Source organism: Nyctibius grandis, chromosome 11, assembly GCF_013368605.1.
Source record: "Nyctibius grandis isolate bNycGra1 chromosome 11, bNycGra1.pri, whole genome shotgun sequence".
Classification (NCBI taxonomy): domain Eukaryota; kingdom Metazoa; phylum Chordata; class Aves; order Nyctibiiformes; family Nyctibiidae; genus Nyctibius; species Nyctibius grandis.
This window is the reverse complement of record NC_090668.1, coordinates 54,281-68,002: the sequence shown is the minus strand read 5'-3', so window position 1 is coordinate 68,002 and position 13,722 is coordinate 54,281. Positions and strand designations below refer to the sequence as shown.

The 13,722-nt window shown below is 46.1% G+C and overlaps 1 protein-coding gene across 8 annotated transcripts in view; it reads right to left on the bottom strand.

Annotated features, from left to right (window-relative positions):
* Window positions 1-13,722, bottom strand: part of R3HDM2 (R3H domain containing 2) — a 52,137-nt gene that overhangs the window by 33,663 nt on the left and 4,752 nt on the right. Inside the window, exon 3 of one of the 8 annotated variants that reach the window (XM_068409871.1) lies at window positions 13,441-13,494. The exons of 6 other annotated variants lie outside the window; for them this stretch is intronic. The gene's annotated coding sequence lies outside the window, so the exon portion shown is untranslated. Of the gene's footprint in view, window positions 1-2,591; window positions 2,693-13,440; window positions 13,495-13,722 lie in introns of those variants that run through there. One more of the 8 variants, XM_068409873.1, reaches the window with a different exon arrangement.

Below are 13,722 nucleotides of genomic sequence, written 5' to 3'. Positions count from 1 at the left end.
ACACCTATTTTGCAGGCGTGGAAAAAGGAGACGCAGAGAATTCCTGCTAGAGTTATTAGATGCCCGCAGCTCTACATGCCTCCCAGAAGCTGACAGGTTGGACAGATAGGACAACACTGGGAGAAAGGAACCTATTGCACAAACACCACAGGAGGGTTTGCAAAGAGACAAAGTTCAAATGATACTGAAGAAAGTGGGTTTAAATAGCCTCAGGCTTAAAAGTTCTCTAAGCGTGAAGTTTACAGCAATAGCAGCCATCTTCAGTCCTTCTGCTCTGTTAGTCTAAGGGGATATTATTTGTTTGACATTAAAAACAAACAAATAAAACAGTGATGCTGTTCTTTGCTTTTCCTTTTATTTTGGGAGTTGCAGTGAAGCCAAGCAAGAACCCTCTCACCCCTTGTTTGCAAAATCTGGGGGAGAAAAAAAAAAAACAACCAGACAATAGTTAAAAAGTTAAAGGATCACAGAAGCCATCAATATAAACAGTTCTTGAGAAGGAAGGGCTTATGTTCAGTCCAAACATAGCGCTGTAAATTTTTGTGGACAGTTCCTCTGAGGGTCCCTAGGCAGAATGGTGGGAGAAAGAAAAGATAAATCTGAGAAGAGAATCTCCCCATCAGAGAGTTCCCTTCTCCATTTCACACCGATTTCCCTTTCCCCATCACGAGCTATTCCTGCATTCATTCAAAGACCAGGGAACTGCTCCTGTGACGTCAAAGCAGTTTCCCAGCAACAATTAATGAGGGCTGTCCACCACAGGGGTTTCCCGAAAAGCTAACAAGGAGTTATCCACCTAGTTTCCACAGTGTCAAGATGCAATAGGACAGCATTGAACAGGAACTTCTGTTAACCCTTCCACAGCTCAGAGGAAAACCCTGGCACAGTTCCCACTGACACATGTCCTAATTCTTTCAGAGAACCCCAAGCAGAATTCCTTCCACCTGAAGCACTCCATAATGAAATACTGCATCAGGTAGGAGACACCTGCAGATAACAGAGGTGGCAACCGGGCTCAGGAAAAATGCATGATATTAGAAATAGCTCTTATCCTCTTGCTGGCACACTTCTCTTGTGCCATGCCTGCGCCAGTGAGAAGCATAAGCACAAACATTAAAAAGCTGGCTGAGAGCGCAAGGTATTCCCCAGCCCAGCTTACCATTCCTGAGCTCACTTGGGCTGGCAGAGCAGATCCTCAAACTTTACTAATCAGACCCAAAGCATTCCAGCTCCCAACAAACCTCCTTGGGAGGAAGGCAAAAAGGAGGGCTGCTATCTTTATCCCCCTGTTTTCAAGGCTGATGCTCCTGAGTCCCACCATGCTGGCAGAGGATACTGAGCCACTTGACACACTAAGTAGCCAAGGGGTACACAGCAAATACAAGACACTGGGGATGTTTTCCAGGTGGGATCCAGAAATTGTTCTGATCATTGATCAAAGGGGGAGTGATGATTAAAAGAAAAAAGCCAACTTCATCTTTTGGCTGCCAGCTGCAAAAGTTGGACTTGACAGTGAAGGGGGAGTCTGAAGAGTGGGTAAGGTATTCCCCTTCCCACTTTCCCACAGCCTTCAGCAAGGTGAACTCAGCCTTCACCTGCTGAAGTGCTCACCATTCATTACAGCAGCTGTGGCTGCTCTCTGCAGATCCTCAAGCCACAGGTGATGCTTCCAGTTTAAATAAGCATTTTAAAGACATGAAGGGAAAGGAGACAGGTTCAATGCACCTGAAGGAAGATCCTACAGTATGGTAACTGGCTAATATCTCAAGCCCAAGAAAACCAGCTCCTAGCACTAAATCTCAAATGAAGGCAGTATAACTTCCAGTATCTTGTTTTTTAGGCAAGACTGGATGACAAACATGCATGAGGAGGAGGTAAAGGCAATCCAAACTCCTGATTCCACTAAAACCAAACCCAATTCAACAACAGGTTTAAAATAATTTTAAAATGGGGTTAATATAAGTGAGTACAAATGTAGTCCTACAAAACACCAAATTGCATAAGCTAACCTGAAAACGTCATATGGCACATAGCCAATTAACTAGTCAACATTTCTCATCAACTAGCCAGTTTCAAACAACTAAATCCTTTAAAGTATAACCCAGCAGAAGAGCAAGAAGTATTTTGTCTTTGCAAAATGAACAGAAACTACCCAGGAGCAAGCTGCATAAACACCAAGCTAAGACATAAGGAGAACCCCTGAGACTGTCATGGGGAACTCCTTAATGACATGGAAGAGTACAGTATGCTTATCGGGGATTCCCCTGTCGCCTGTAGGTGCATCCCCAGCATCACAAAAAGAGGAACGAGAAAGCTCATCTCATACTCTGAAGTCTTGAATGGGCTCACAGAGCCACATATGCATTTTAGTACAGCACCATTTTAAATTAACCCCATCAAGCAGCAGAAATCCTGTCACTTACTTACCAGAGACAAATGATGTCAGGTCCTCATCCTTGAAACACTCGCTTGCATTTATACCCATACTGTATTTTGCATGGTGGGGGGTACAGGGAGAGGAAAATAAAAGTCTCTGGTCAATCTTTCTCAAGCCCAAAATAATTGAAGACTTATTCTCAAAATAAACTCACCGCGGTGGTTTTGCACTCTCAGCAGGTCATCTGTTTCTCGATTTCAATGGAGACTTCATTGCCACAACCAGTTCAAGAGGAATTTTGCCAAGATAATATTGCTTCTTAGAAGCCCCCGCCAGCTCTCAACCCTGAATAAAATGCTAGCAATCTCTGCTGCTGCTACAGCAAGCTAATTGCTCTGACAAGCAGCTCTGAAGCAAAGCAGAGCCCAGCTGTTCAGAGGGATGTCATAGAGAGCTCTGCCAATAGCCACATGCACACCCCCCTCCTGCTCTCATTCAAATACTTCAATGGAACTGCCTCCGCACAGCCCCAAGAAGGCTTTAAAGACACAGCATCCTTCCCCCACCAGGCACTGGAGCAACACAAATGTAAGCGCAGGAGCAAGAGATACCACAGTAAACATCAGCATCTTCCAGAAGAATTCAAGTGCATGGACTACACTTTGCAGAACGCCCTACATGTGCTGAGGTAGGTTATAAGCAGCCTTGCTTCACTCCTATCATTGTTGCTGTAATGTTTCCAAGGGGTCAGCTTGCTAATAGTTTCATTTCAATTCAGTTATTTTTTTCTTGCTCATTTATTAGTGATTAAATACTGACATAGACAGGAAACAAGAAATGCAAATGGCCCTAGAGAGGTTTTAAACTGCTCACGTGCTTAAATTTTCCCAGAAAGGGGTTTTCCATCCCAGACCTGGCGACTCCACAGGCGCACAGGCTGCAATCAAGTCTCCTCTCCATATACTAAAGCTTACTCTCAAGCGCACAGGGCAGCCTTGCTGAGCATCGTGCACAGGCAGATGCCGTGATGGATCACAAGCACATCCTGTCCCTTGCCAGGCTCAGAAGTTGCTTCTTGTTGGATTACGGAGATCTTCCGACTACAGCTCTAAACACTGGTCAACAGCAGGGAGGCGTCATTCTTCTTCTGTGCCACTGGTTCCTGCTGGGCAGGAGCCCATCCTAGGCAAGGTGCAGCCAGAGATGAAGAGAATGCACTCTTGGGGGACCAGTACCGACTTCAAACACGATCAGCTCAGTCAGTATCTGGTCTCGAGAAGGCTCCTTGCTCAGGCTGAGCTCTGGCAGTACTGGCAGTAGAGCAAGGGGCAGCAGGGCTCACAGGGCAGCTGTCTAAAGACAAAAGCTTTGACGAGAAAGAAGATGAAGATGAGAAGGTAGGAACAGCCTTGGGCTCAAGGAGATGCAGAGGCTGAAGTGAGACAGTTGCAAAAAGGTTGAGATACACAGCTTTAACTGACAGCATCCACTGCAAATAGCATAGTGCTGTGCTGGTAAAGCCTCTTCAGGACTTGCCTTTACCACTTTTGCTAAGTTAATGCAGTTTCTTCTAAATGATCCCCTGCTACAGTAAAAGAAACAGCCCAATAAAGCTTTTAAAAAGCAAAAAGACAGACAACAGAAACCTGATACACTTCAGCTCCATGACAAACTGAGGTCCAAGTTTGTAAAGCAGCCTTGCTCTGCAAGGGTCTTAAGTTTAAATGTGTGCATGAGCTTCTGTGTTAACCTGCTTCAAAGCCTTCTGAATCAAGCTTGTCATGCCCACGCAGAAGGCAGGTGAATGTTCCTGGGCAGCTGTCCTCCTCTTCCTGCTGAAACTGCTGTGATCCTGGCTGCAGTAAACAGCTCCTTGCTTCTGCCTGCAGCAACATTGACATTTGAAGAGGGAGTCCCATGGCTAGGGAACCGGAGAGAAAGGAATGACAGAGGGGCAAGACAGACAGGGGGTAATATGACAAAAGTCACTTGCAATGCTGTACCACTGTTTTCACGTAGAGGTCCACAGTTAATTGACCCCCACGTCAGCTGAATGTGAAGGCTTCATGGATGTTATATGAGATTTCCCCATCAGAAGGTTCAAGGAAGACAGATCCAAAGGATTCGAGTTTCTTTTACACCTCATATTTCTGGCCACTTCAAGTTCTTTCCTCCCAACTCTGCAAGGAATTTCTAAAGTGAAGGTGCCTGTCCAAGGAAACTGAACCATGATTTCCCAAGCTCTTTGAGAAACGGTCACCATTGTCTGAGCAGTGCAAGCTTGCAGCATGAGGGCCTTCAGCTGAGCTCACAGGCTCTGCTGTGACAGCTTCTCAGTGCTGCACAGCGAACCCTGAGAGGCAGCAAGTGGCTGTGTTTGCAACAGCTCCATGGATTGCTCAGCAGTAAATCAGTCTGGACATTCATGTCCCCCTGGCAGAAAGCACGTGCTGAGAGTGACTCCCTGTGGCAGCTGAACCCAGCAAAGCTGCAAGATTCAGACAAAGATTAGGTTAACAACTCAGCATCAGGGTTTCCCCCCCTTTTTAGATCATCTATTTTGGGTTTGTTTATTCCTGTCACCTAGCATCCCAGCAGGCCCCTGGCGTTTCAAACCTGGAGTTCTGAGCTCTGAAGAAACTCCAGCAGCTACTTTGCAAATGAAGAAGCAACAGAAAGGGACAGAGGAGTTTGGGTCCAGGAGCAGTGCTCCAGCACGCCTGGCCCAGGCCAAGGATCCTTGCTCCACATAGACAGAGCCTTAAAATCTTCACAAAACCTAGCGAAACTAACAGAGCTTTATTTTGCTAAGGAGCATCTGTGGTCTGCTGCATTTCAACTCAGGGTCATTAACGACAGCTGCTGGCACCCTCTACTTTGGAGCCCTGCAGTGGCAAGATTAGTACTATAAAAGAAGGGAACTCTGGATGCTGTTCTTCCCTTCTATTGGGTCTTTCCATTTCCAAAGCAGCCCAGCTGGCAGAGCATGTTAAGCAAGCAAGAACATACAATCAACTTAGGACGCTCTGTTGAAACCCCACTGTCAGTTCTTAACATCGACATTAAAGCAGAAAGAAAAGAAGCTCCATAGCCTGAGCCTGCAAACCTGATCTCTAGCACTTACATGCCTGGCAGATGGCTCAGCAAGGACAGACTTCTGAGTGCAAAAGCCTTCCAAGCCCTAGGACACAAGCACCTGCCCTAAACAGCACAGATGCAGCCTCCTGCGGGCTTGTGCAGCTCTTTCAAAAACCACTGCCCATTATCACTGTGAGTCGGCAGCATTTCATCTTCATGAGGCACGTGTGTGTGAGAGGATTTCCTAAGCTGCATCCTTCTCCTTAGATGGGGAGACAGTAAATCCTGGGTGGGAGGAGGAGGAAGAGTGAGTCAGCCTCACCAGCAGCCTGGACAAAGCCCTACAGAGAGGGCTCCTGCCTTTCACACCCAAGAGCCATTTGCTTAGATGTAGCATGTGTGCACGCACACGCGTGTTCGTGCACACACACAATGAAACTAGGTCAGTGAAAGCGGGGCACAGAAAAGATGCAGCAGCTCTAGGTATTGTCTGTGCTCCCAGCTCGCAGGGAAGCTGCCTGTGCCCGACATGGTAATATTGCAAAGCAAACAAAGGAAAAAGCAACAAGACATGTTCCCTCCCTCCCTGGCAGAAATGTATCAAATGAGCCTAGGCTCTAATTTGCCCAGACCAGCTTCTTTGAGAGAAGACATGTCAATTAGGTAGTGGATATAATCCCATCAGAAGGGGAAAAAAAAGTCAAGACTTGTGATACCAAACTGGTGGGATGGCAATGGTGCAAACCCCCACCACGAGCCCAGGACTGGGCTCCCCCATGTGACAGACATGTACCAGGCAGCCTGCATCAGACACCTATAGCGGCTGGAAAGGAAGAGCATTACCAATGGACTTAAATATATTCATTTACCCACCCAGACCAGAAAACTCCCTCTGCCCTTAGAAAAGGGGAAAAAAAAAACCCAAACAAACAAAAGAGCCTGGGACAGACTCCTCATTGCAGGCATGTCAAACACCAGCACTCACTTCTGCCAGCCTCAGCCACCACAGCACCACGGAGGTGAGGGAGAGAAAGCAATCCTCAAGCTGCAAGCTATCATTAATTACTAAAGTGCACAGGTAGAAACACACCCTCCCGACAGCATACACTTCCAAGGACATTATGAGCATGCAGACTGCAGGGGAGATTTGGAGAGCTGGCTGCCTAGTGTGACTCAACTTCAGGGTGCTGCCAGGTATACACCAAGCATCTGAGCTAAGGGATCCGCTTGGACAGGGAACACTCTTAAGCAGACACTATAATAACCACCACACACAGCAAGTCAAAGATCTTTCCTAAGTGCTCCAGGCCACAGGCTTGTTTTGTTTTGCAGGAGTGTGTATGCAGCAAAAAGACTTCTTTGTGTTTGGAGTCAGGAGTGGGAAGGATGAGAACTGCAGCACATTGCTGCTGGGAGCTACCTACTCTAACACATCCCGTGAAAACAGCTCCATGAACATCAAGAACCAGAGCAGGCACCCATGGAAAAGCTGAAAGCAGGAGACCAGCAGCATCCCCACAGTTGGGGCTGAAGGAAGGATGTTCTAGTCTTACTCATCCTTTTCCACAGGGCACACAAATGGAAGAGAGGGAGAACAGCCAGGATTCCTCATTGAGACTATGACTACCTGAAAGATCTCTCCACATAAGTCCTAGAACCAGCATGTTTTTCTTATCAGGCCCAAGGTCTCCTCAGAAGAGGCCACAATAAAGGAACAAGGGGTAGATTGAAGGGGGGAAAAAAAAAAAAAAAAGTACCTGCACAGTGGAGACTCCACTCTCAAAAGTCACAAGTCAAGAGTCGTGAGAAGGCCGACATTCTGAGGACAGAGAGACCCAGGCCATCAAAAACTCTCTCTGAATGGCTTCTACTACCAGAAAAGAGACAAATTTGGCTTATGCCCAAGCAAGCAAGATCCAAGAATCAAGCCCCAGCCCGCCCTGTCCTCAGCTCACCCTGCTGCTGGGAATCAGTGTCACTCCAAGTGCTGCATGAACACACACAAAGGCACCTGCTACTCTCATACTCCCAGGACCTAAACCCAATGTGAGGACAGGGGTGGGGCTCCTGAAACCGAGAGAAACAATACGAGAACCCTTGAAGAAGCTTACTTGGCCTAAGAGAGAAGAATTTGGAAATCGGATCGTAAGGCAGAATTAGTACTTCACTTCAGAGCCTAGCAGGAAAAAAGCACACTGCCCTAGATTTGGGTTTCACTGGACTAAAGCATTTAGCTTAGCAGTAACCACAACTGCATTTTCACAGCACACTACAGAACATCGCACTGGTCAGCTGCTCAAAGCTATAGCACTCATAGCAAGCTTGCATCTACTGCACTTCAGCATTTAAAACCATGCAATGCCCAGTCCCTTGCTCCCCTACTACTGGGACTGCCTCGCCCTCTAAATTCTACCCCACTTCAGCCCTCCCCCCACTTTATGCCAAGGACATAAAGGCATAGTAAACCGCATGACACTAATGAGTCAGCACACAGGAAAGCACAGACGTGCTCCATGCCAGCAAGACGTTCCCAGTGTGGGAGCAGAACACGGCACCGAGTGACTTTTCTAGTTGCAGCCGTTTCTGGACTGACCCTGCAAGGGGAGGCAGGCAGAGTGGCGGCCTCTGCTCTCCCTGACACCTCCCCTAGCAGGAAAGCAACAGGGCAGCTCTTTCCTCCAGCCAGACCCTTCCCTCCTCCCATTTGACTGAAAGGACAGCAGTCTCCCCAGCTCCATTAGGAAGGAAGTCCAGAAGCAGCAGGGATGCAGAGTAGCTAAATCCATCAGATCAGAAGGACAAAACAAAGGCAAAAGAATACAGGAGAGCCAGAAGAAGAGGGGAAAAAAAGAAAGGGATAGCAGGAGAAAATACTAATGCTGAAAGGCACTCAAGGAAGAAAGGGGAGGGGCAAATTAAGTTTAGTGAGTAGCTGGAAAAACCCTTCAGAGATGAAACATCTTGCCCACCCGCTCCTTTTAAAGGCTGTGCTGCCACCTCTGATAGATAAGGGTGTTAGCACTGGATGTGGCAGGGAAGAACAGAGAAGGGTTATAAATTTAAAAGGAATTACCATTTTCTACTAAGTAAAAATTAAACACCCCCCCACCAAGGAGCTTTTAGTCAATCATCTCAGCCATGCCCACAGTCTCTGACGCTCTCTTCTCCTCTGCATGTGCATGCACACACACGTGCACGGAGGCGTCTTCTTCCTGGCTGAAGCCAGTCTCCAGGCAGCAAAAACAAATTTTATTTTCTTTTTTAGAAAGCGACCTTCCATTCAAATCATGGCAACCATCCCCTCCCTGTCTGCCCCAGCAAGGAGAGTATTAAACAATCACAGATCTCAATGATCCTGCACTGGCACAGGCTGCGACCAAGCCCCACCATCCCCTCTAGCCTCTCTCCAAGCTGAGGCTAGCGTGATTTGACATGAACCAAATCTGTCAATGGCTCAAGACAGACACGTGGGCAATAATGAGCAGTGGAAAAAACGTAGCACACTCCATTCAGCTCCAAACACTGATAAATTATTCAGGAAGAGAAATGCCGCAATACAGAGCACAGCACAGTTTAAAAATAGAACATGTGCCGATGCCAGAGGAATGGAGGGGAGGGAGAGAAAAGCAAGGAGAGGTGGCATGAACTAAAGCATGTGTGTCAACAAACCGGGCAGCTTGTGGATGCTGCAGCAACCCAGCTCTCTATTGATCCCAGCAGATGTTTATTGCTTACCCTTTAAATTGGGAATCCAAACCTATTATTATTATTATTAACATGGCAATAGCAACCAGGGCTGCCCCTTCTGGATCAGAGCCCTGCAGCAAGGCACATACCCAAAAAAAACCAGAAAGAGCCTCCACAATGATGAGCTTGCAGGCACATGGGTGGGAGTACGTACAGTGAAAGTGTACCTGCCCACCCTCCCTGCAAGTGCAGCAGCATGGGCACCAGCTGCCCGGTCTCCAGGGTCAGGTATCGTTCATTACCTGTGTGTCCTGCCCAGGTGGGGAGCACACATAACGCTCAGATAATGGAGGCCGAGCTTTGAGAACTTATTTGGTACAACCTGTTTTCTGTTGGAGGGAGAAGGTGAAATGAGCACCAGCGGTTGCTAATGGGAAGGTTAGAGCCTTTTTCTCTATTCAGCTGTTCTCTCCTAAATCCAGCTACCTTAAATTCAGACACTTCCACTCATCATTTGTAACATCAGTTGCTGGCCAACTGTCCCAACATTTATATCCCACAAAATATACATAATATACAAAAATATATAAATAGACTATACAGACATCACACCACCACCCTGTTAGACAAAAACCACAAAGAGCTCAGAAAACTGTTCTCTCTGGATTCCATTGCCCTTCCTGCATTAATAACTGCATGTTAAAAAAAAACCCCAAACAACCAAACAAACTTTGTGCTAACCTAAAATACTCAACTGTCTGAACAAGTCTGCAATATAGGTGTCACCTGTATTTTCATGGTGGGAATCAGGACACAGCAGAAGTGATGTAAGTAAGGTTAGAAAGGTCATTTTCAGATCCAAGAGTTCCTCCTTTCAGCTGTTGAGCCTAACACATTTCACATTTACTATTACTTATGAAGAAGCCTTGGTCACAGACACAGCCCCTTTATCCCAGTTTGCCATTGGACTGCTCTAAAAAAGATGGTCTTTCCAGGTTTTGCAGAAGCTGTGAAGCGGTTGTCAGACCGCTGCTTTTCTCTCTCCTTGCAGTTGCAAAAAATAACACCAGAAAGACACCAATCTTTCCCTGCTTCCTCGTGAAGATGAACAATACCAGCTTCCCAAGTACTTGTATCACAGGAAACTGCTGCTAATAAGAAAATAGAGTAAATTTTTGATAAGGAAAAATAAAATACTATCACATACAGTTAATTCAAAACCTAACAAATCTGTACACAGAAGAAGCTTTCCATAAATATTTTGGGTTTTCTCCCAGATATACAAAAAAATTATTGAAGACATGAGGAAATAAAACAAACGCAAAGAAAGTAAAAGGCCACTAAGAGGAAGTTCAATAGAAAGACTGATGTCTGCTTGTAAGGAACCTCAGTCAAAGAAGAAATCATAACCAAGTGGCTCCTTGGGTTTGGTTTCCGCAAAGATCTCCCAAAACATCTTTTCCGCTAAATTTGAGCAAAGGTGAACCAAACGGCGTTACTCAGTCTTAATCACTGGAACACTGCAAGGCAACATCCTTCTGCTTCTCCAAAGGGCAATTTTAATGGAAATTTTGCCCAAAACTGAGTATGTTGCCTTCCTACGTTTTCATGTGATCCCGTTACCTTACTCAACTACAAACGTAGTTTTAACTACATGATCACATTTAACCTCATATGTGAACTGCTGCTCAGAAGATGCTGAAAACAGGCTTTAAAGGGAGAGGAAAAAGAAACACAAACTTGTGCTATAACTGAAAAGCCTGCGCTTCAATCAGCCAGCTTCTTTGTGAGGAGGCACTCACTTGAGGGAGTTGAGAGGAGGAAGGAGCACTGGGCATCCAGCAAAGCCCCCTGCCTACTTCAGCTGCAGGCAGCCAGGAAGAGCCCATGTCGCTGCGGAATGTGCACCTGCATTTACAAAGCAAACCCACAACTGCCACATTAGGTCTAATTGTAGGATATTCCCTGCCTTGCCTCAAAGTTGAGGCTTTCACGGTCCCATTTACATGTTCCACAAGCAGGGGTCACACACTGGCTGGTGTCAGCCTGTTACCAGACTCTGTTGAGTAAACAGAACTTTCACGCCTGGCACCGAGTGGCCACAGAGTGAGTTATCCAGAGTGGGTGATGCTGTTTTACAGCCAGCTGCTATTTCTGGAAAGCATGTAATGTTACTTTACAGTACTAAAGGAAGACGTAATGAAAGTAGTCCAACCACTGTCTTGGGATCTAGTAATTTCACATACATTATCAGAATTGCAGTTATGAAAAGAATAAATCTCCCAACAGCCTCAGAATTTCTAATTTCAAAGTTTTGTACATTTAAAATATTGAAAAGCTCATAGTGGGCACCTGAAGTCAATCCCACGTACAATGGACTTTCACATGCTAAAAAGCCATTTATGTCTCAGCCCCTGATTACAGTATTGCTTGCTTGAGGTCACAGCAGATAGCAACTTCTCCTCCTAACCCTCCTCCTACACCCCCAGCAGAGAATTTTCCTGGATTACTTTTAGCCACCGACATTGCGCAAGGGTTTCTCTCTGCAATATCTAACCACACTATTCACGAACAAGTCGTTACAAAGATGCTTCCTCTCCAAAAATCACTCTGCATTTACTAGCCCATTGGATACAAACCTAAAAGTATCCTAGACAGTAAGCTTAAGAAACAGACCGTGGCTTATCAACGCAGAGGGCACGGCAGTGCTACAGGTTTCAGTTCTGGGAAGTTTTTAACTCTAGGCACGTGCTATGCCTGTATCGAAGGCTCCTTAGCCAAGGTTGACGTGATCAGCTAGGGACATGGTGTTACCAGGATACTTTCGGGGGGGTGGGAATAAAATTACAAAAAAAAAAAAAATCTAGGCTTATACAATTTGTGTGCATCTGTTACTTGTCCAACTAACATTTCAACACAGCAGCCACTGTGAGGGTACTCTGACAGAATAGTTAAAACCTCAAAAAGCGCCTTCTGATAAGCGACCACATAAAGAAAACCTATTAATGCCACCACCAATGGCAAGACAGAATCATGAGATCCATCCCTAGCACAGAATCCATCCATAAGACACTGATCATTAAGAAGCCAGGCTCACCAGTTCTGCCTCTCACTGAACAGTTCATTTATTCATATAATTATGCTGGTACAACCCTCAGCATAGAGTCAGTTGTAGGGCAGAGGTTTCACTATCCAAGTAGCTTGTTCCCGTAAGCAGCAGCTGTATCAGATGAAGCACACTTGTACCAACACAAACACGGCATCAGGCAAGAGGGCAGAATTGCTTTCACGCTACCAGCACAGCAAAGCCACGCTGCTTAGGCTGCTGAAGTCCCACAGATACACCACATGTGCAAAAGCTGAGATTTTTGCCAACACCACTGTCCCAGTTTTGGGGAGCTGTGCGCTGGTGAGACCATGTCTGAAAATGCACTCAACACAGAGGGCTTTGCGTACACCCAGCCAGTGCCAACGAGGTAGACTGCTGCTGTAAACCCCGTGTTCCTGTTTAAATGGGGCCAAACAATTTCAGTCCCAGCCTCAGCTGAAACTGATCTGGAGGACACATAGGGAAGGGCAGCCCCCCTGCTTTTGGGCTGTTGTAATTTTAAAGGGAGAAAGCAGCTTTGAGGATGGAGCAACCACACCCAGCTGTGGGAGCAGAACACAAGCACCTCTCTGCATTCTCCCCATGTTCTGGATCTTCATTCTCTTTTCTGTCTGTGCTCTCCCCCCTTTCCCTCCCAACATCAAATCACAATAGAAGGATTGGTCTCAAAGCACCTGTTCATTTTGTTTTGGACATGGGGAAGAAGGCAGGACAGAATCCTATTTCCTAACAGACAGTATGCCTAAAGCCTCCCAAAAGAGGTCAGTTTCTGAAATACAGCAAACACCTTCTGTAATAAAGTGGCTCTTGTGTTTAAACTCAGCTCAGGAGAAATTAGTTTCTCAAAGAAAAGGATGTCAAAGCAATATAAAAATTCTAAAACTTCATTAAAAAAAAATACAAGCGAGCTGCTATAAAGAGTAGGCTGCATCTGCCCACACTCAATAATCATCACCAAAATTCACTGGGATGCAGCAGTGACTCAGCCTGCAGTACGCAAAGACAGCTTGTGCTCCCAATACATCATGAAACTGGGCTTTATACAAAATCATAAATCCGCATGCGCCCCATTGACAACACACAGGCAGGGGAATCCCAGCACTGACAGACAGGCGGGGAATCATCAGCCCTTCCTCTTGCTGCTGCCCACACGCAGACACAAACACATCTCTGCAGGAGCACACCTCACCTTTGCTTCAGTCGGGAAGTAGGTCACATTGTCTTCCAGCGGGGTTTACTAGGACTCAAAAATCAAGAGAAGATTCAAAAAAAGATGGAGGAGAGCGTGATACATTTGAAGGGGGAGGGAAACTAACGCTGGTCCTCAACTACAACCCACTATCCTTTCAAATGTCACCTCCAGCTCTTAAAAAAAAAGAAAAAGAGAGAGAGAGATAAATCTGTGCATGGTTTTATTAAATCGCTCCATTGTGTTAAGGGATTAATCATACTTCCAGTAAAAACCTTAAGG